The sequence below is a fragment of the Corvus brachyrhynchos genome, unplaced genomic scaffold (genome assembly GCF_000691975.1).
Source record: "Corvus brachyrhynchos isolate BGI_N302 unplaced genomic scaffold, ASM69197v1 scaffold101, whole genome shotgun sequence".
NCBI lineage: Eukaryota > Metazoa > Chordata > Aves > Passeriformes > Corvidae > Corvus > Corvus brachyrhynchos.
The window spans coordinates 21,058,919-21,064,972 of record NW_008237239.1 but is presented as its reverse complement, the minus strand read 5'-3'; positions in this window follow the sequence as shown (position 1 = coordinate 21,064,972).

The following is a 6,054-nucleotide window of genomic DNA, read 5'->3' as shown; positions in this document are numbered from 1 at the left end:
CTCCAAGGCATGTGCTCAGAGCGGGCTTCCACGCCGACCCCCGGTTCCTGGCTGCTCGTGGCCCACGGCACCTGCAGCACCTGTGGCGTCGCTCCCTCACTCACGGTCGAGCAGCCAGGAACCCCGAGACAAGGATGGGGTCCACGATAAGGAGCGCTCTCCTGAGGGGGTCACACACATCCAGCGCAGGCACCTCCACCGGCACGGCTGCAGTCACGCGCTCCTGGGATGGCGGCCGCGCTGTCTCGGCCATGGGATTATGGCCATCCTCTGCTCTAGGGGTAATAGGACCATACAAATGCTCTTCAAGAGCTTCACTGATTACAATTAATCCACGGAGAGCTTCTGTCGCTAGTCCATGTTTTGTTTGATCCCTTATCTTATCCCAGATCTCGTGCCAAAACCACTCTTGACTAGTTCCAGGAGGTTCAATATCAAAAAGTAAGTCTCGAGAAATATAGAAGAAATTTTTGAAAAGCCAGCAAAAAAAATGTTCTAGATCTCCCGGTTCCAATACTTTCTTGTCTTGTTGTTCAAGGATTCCTTTAACTTCTAGATACATTTTTTTCTGTGGCTCAGAGAGCCACAATTCCCACAATTCTTCCATAGTCCAGAGAGAATATCCAAACCAAGGTGAGAAGAGAGAGATCTAGAGTGGTTTTTACTCACGAATTTTCTGTCCTTAGGGATCGGTGTCTTGCCCGCATTCTCTACCATTTGCTACAGTGGGGATACTGTAACACGATTTATCAAACAAGGAGGGCCGTAGAAAGGAAATATATATAGGCTGATTCTTGTTAGATGTTTCAGAGATGTTTATTTCTCCAGCCGCATGGCCGGGATCTGCCGAGGAACTGTTACAGTCACGGGACCCGAGGGTCCTTCTGCCCACACAGGGAAACACGAAACAACCAATGGGGAACGAGGCTGACCAGGGACAGGGAAACCCTGTGCCTCCACCCCAGGGCCCCTCTCCCAGGGCTACATGGTGGGGGGGAGGTACCCCGACAGTCCACATGTTGGAGGCAGATTGCTGTAGGCAGAATGGAGGAAGCCGCAGCAGAGGCAAGTCTCTGACCTTGCCCACTGCTGTGGGACCCAGGACAGTGCTTTGGAGTTGTTCCCACTGAACTCAGGCTGCTGCTACAGCAGCAACATCACACATTTGATAACAAAGAGTTGGAGTGGCGCACAGGACTTGCCCCAAGAGCTACAAATAAAAGGCAGGGAGGTTAGAAGAGTTTGCTCCTTTTTAATACAAGCAGGCCTGGATTTAAGCAGGGACACAGGGCTAATCATACTGGGGACTGCTTTATAAGCCTTGTCTCTAGCAATTCCCACCAGTCTGCAAGATTTTGTCAGTAGAAAGGGGTAGATAAGATTTTACAGCACATCCATGAGCAAGTCTGGGCCAGAACTCAAAGCACAAGACAAATACTCCCAAATCTGCCCCCCATGGGGAAAGGAAGCAGAAAAGCAGATGAAACAAGTGCCATTGCAGCTAAATTGCCTGCATTTATCCTCTGGTCCAACCTTTCTGTACAAAATCTCCTCAATTCAAACACACAGCTTAAGATCAAGGAATAAAAATGTTTTGAGAGCATTTAAACCCTGATTCCTCTTACTTTCAAGGAAAGGCAGATGCTAAATTCCTTAAAAACACAAATGCAGGTCTGTTTGGGACTGCATCCTTCAAAACAAGGAATGGAGGTTTAGAATCACAGAACTGTTTCCATTGGGAAAGACCTTTAAGCTCACAGAGTTCCCCCAATAACCTGAGCCCGCTAACACTGCCAAGGCCACCACTAAAGCATATCCCAGGACGGGATGCCATTGGCCTTCTTGGCCACCTGGGCACACGCTGGCTCACGTTCAGCCACTGCCAAGCAGCACCCTCAGGTCCTTCTCTGCTGGGCAGCTTTCCAGCCACTCTGCCCCCGGCCTGTAGCCTTCCATGGGGTTGTTGTGTCCCAAGTGCAGGACGGGACACTTCACCTTGTTGAACCTCATACCACTGACCTCAGCCCATGATCCAGCCTGGCCAGATGTCTCTGTAGAGACTGCCTACCCTCCAGCAGATCAACACTCCCACCCAGCTTGGCGTCGTCTGCAAACTGGCTGAGATGCCCTTGATCCTCTCCTCCAGATCATTGATAAAGATATGAAACACGACTGGCCCCAGTGCTGAGCCCTGGGGAACACCACTTGTGACCAGCTGTCCTGGGTTGCAGTGTATTCTATTACCATCCTCAGGAGCTGTTGAAATCAGGTGGGGCAGTGTTTCCTTGCCTCCTCCCCCCAGACTATCTTTCTGTTAATGGCCCATCATTGTCCTGCCGCCTGACTCAGAGATAACTCCCTCCGGACTATCTTCTGTTAATGAGCCTAATCAACACTTGGCCTCATGACTCATTACCCCATTGTGAGATGCTCCGCCTTTCCACTGGATTTCCAGAGGACAGGAGCTACACAGCCACCACTGGACCTTCTGAGGAAGAGCAGACCCTTTTTCTACAGGATCGCTGCTTCAGGAGGACTGCAGCCACCATTCTACCAGACTGCTACCACCACCCTGACTAACAGGGTGCCAGGTTGTATCCTGACTCTGTCAGTTTAACCCAGTGTTATCCGCCTTTATTTTTTTTCCCCCCTCCTTTTATTTCCCTATTAAATTGTTATTCTGACTTGGTGTCTCCCACTAGTTTGTTTTCAAACTAGTACACCAGCCACCAGCTGGATCTAATTCCATTTAATTCCACCACTCCCTGGGCCCGCCCATCCTGACGGTTTTTACCCAGGGAAGAGTACACTCATCCAAGCCAAGAGCAGCCAGCTCTTCCCAGAGAGTACTGAGGGAAACTGTGTCAAAGCCTTTACTAAAGTTTGGGTAGGCAATACCCTCAGCCTTTCCCTCATCCACTGAGAGAGTCACCTTGTCATGGAAGACCAGCTTGGCCCAGCAGGACCTGCCTTTCATAAACCCACGTGGGCTGGTTCTGCTGCCTGGGTTGTCCTGCATGTGCTGTGGGATGGCACTCAAAGTGATCTGCTCCACAACCTTCCCTGGCACTGGGTTCAGACTGACAACCCTGTAGTTCCTCAGATCCTCCTTCTGACCCTTCTTGTCAATGGGTGTCCCATTTGCTAACTTCAGTCACTCGGGACCTCCCCAGTTAACCAGGACTGATGAGCAATGATTCAAAGTGGCTTGATGAGCACATCCACCAGCTCCCTCAGTACTCCCAAGTGGATCACATCCGGACCCGTAGACTTGCTTGTGTCTAAGTGGCATAGCAAGTCACTAAGCATTTCCCCTTGGATTAGGGGCGCTTCATTCTGCTCCTCTCCCTGTCTTCCAGCTCCTGGGGCTGGGTACCTGAAGAACAAGTGATCTTACTTTTAAAGACTGGTGCACAGAAAGCATTAAGTACTTAAGTCATTTCCTCATCTTTGTTCTATGTTTCCCCCTCAATCCAATAAAAGACAAGAGATGACCCTCAGCCCTCCTTTTGTTGCTGATGTATTTACAGAAATATTTTTACTCTCTTTTGCAAGTTTCTAGGAAGAAATTCTTTACTGTGAGGCTGCTGAAGCACTGGGAACAAGTTACCAAGAGAAGATGTGGATGCCCCAAGCCTGGAAGCATTCAAGGCCAGGTTGGATGGGGCCTTGAGCAACCCAGTCTAGTGGAAGGTGTCCCTGCCCACAGCCAGGGTTTTGGAATTGGAGGATCTTTAAAGTCCTTTCCAATCTAAATCATTCTGTGATTTCCCTGCTGGAGTCAGATTAAACTTGGGCTTTGGCCCTTCTAATTTTGTCCCTGCATAACCTCATGACATCCGTAGAGTCCTCCTGAGTTGCCTGCCCCTTTCTCCAAAGGTGATAAGCTCTCCAGTTCCCCTGAGTTCCAGCCAAAGCTCTCTGTGGGACCCATTGTGAGTGGGACTAGTACATAAAGCAGGGAGCCAGGTCTATCTTCCTAGGTCTCATTTCATAGGAGTAATAGCTAGAAAATATGTCAATGGCAATTCTTAGCTGGGTAAGATCCCCTCTTGAATGAAGAGGACCATGTCCCATTGCCTAAGGTATTAAAAATGCCCAAATGAAAGTTAAATAGCAGAAACCAGTGTATCCTGTAGCTGCCTCTGCCATTGGCTTACCTGTAACACAAAGCCAGCTTCCACATGCCTCCAGTTTTTTCCTCTCCCAAGCAGTTCTACCTCCAAACTAGCTTGCTATACAGCGTCACCAGGAAGGACATTACTTATGGCACCTCCCTTCATGGTGCTCAAAGGCTTAATTGCCTAAATTCAGCACAGAGAGCCTAACTGAGGCCAGCTAAGTGATACAGAAAACACCAAAAGTAAAGCTATGTAGAACCACCCCTTTCTCACTCACAGTGAAACCACTGCAGCTGGAATGACTGTGGCAGAGCAATATGCCTGCAGCCTGGGGGAGCCCTGGGTGTGCAGGATTCACCTTCTGCTGCCTGTGCTGATCGGAGCATGGAAAACAAGCTGGGGCCGTTCTTGGTACAGAGGAGGCCAGTGGCAGTCATTCACTGCTGAGTGAAGAAAGGTGTTACAGAATGACTTTCTGAAGAGGGAAAACCAAACACAGCTGCACTTGAACAGCTCCAGGCCCCGGTGATGTTTCAGTAGACAGGAACTGAACTCCTTGTCACCCTTCTGCTGGTTTCATCAAACGGAAATTAATGCTCTGGAATTCCCAGCTTCTTTCCAGGATCATTAGCACCCAGTAAATCAAAGCAGAGACCTCAGGCCTGCGGGAGAATCCCACTGCAGATCCTTGTGCCACTGATTCTATCTCTCCCCACTTTTCTAAGTTCTTGGTGGCAAGGTCACTTAGGTTAGACACACAGCTCACAAGAAGTGCTCCTGTATTTTTCTGCACAATGAATTGAGATTACACATCCCAAATTGTGCTCTGTTACGGGAAAACTGATAGATTTGAGAAATTTCAGAAGCAGCAAACTTGCTTCCTCAAATATTTACTGTGAGAGGCAATGAGCACAGAGAAAAGATTTAATGTTAAAAGCATCACCCAAGCAATGCTCTTTTGACAAGTTCCGTCCTTAGCTCTCCTTGGGAAGATCTGAAAGGTTCAATGTCCCCAGCAAAAGCTCCTGCAATGGCTGCCCGACAGCAGAGCAGGGCTGTCAGCTGTGAACCAAGTGTTGCCACAGGCAGCAGCTTACCCAGGGCAGCAAATCAGGAGCTAGCAAGGAGCTGATCTGAAGGCCAAACCTCCTTAGCTCCTTCCAAGAGCACTGCAACAATTCCTCATTCCAAGGAGGTGCAGTGCTGGACACCAGAGCTCTGGGTGAGGACTGGACACAAGTTTGCTCCCACCGAGTGCTGTGATGGTTTCGACGGGAGCTCTGGGCTCCGGTGCCTGCCGGACACCATGAGGAGAGAAGGAGCCGAGTACACTGACACACCTTTGCCTCGAGCATAGCCCGGCCTTGACCAAACACACTGAAAGGTTTCCCCTTTGGCCCATGTCTCGAAACATCAGGCCAGCTGTTTGACAGCTCAGGTTGGTTTGTTGTCAGAGAATTTCCCTCAAAAATATGAAGGCTGTCTTCCTCTGTGCCTTCCTCTCAGCAGCCTTGGAGCTGTTCCTGTGTGAAGCCATCCCAGGGGACTACTAAAATATGATCGCTGGCCAGCATTTTTCTGCTAGGAGAGCCCTGCATACTGTTCCACAAATCTTTCATAAAGGCCCAAACCAGCTCCAGAGACTCTGCCTACAGCAGGTTTTCATAAATGGCTGCAGAAATCCAGGACAGCTACAAGTGAGCATCCAAAGTATTTTGTCCTGTTCCTGACAGCAGAATTCTCAATGATCTGAAGCAGTTTCACTCAGGTCTAACACAGGATGTGAGTTTTGTACTGTGATGTTTCATGATGAGTAACAAGCCTTGGGAGCACGAGGTACAGGGTCAACATGCGTAAGCATGAGCATGTCCTCCAAAGTGACCAATTTAACTGTCCATTTTATTACTCTTCTATTTATTCCACTCAAGTCCCA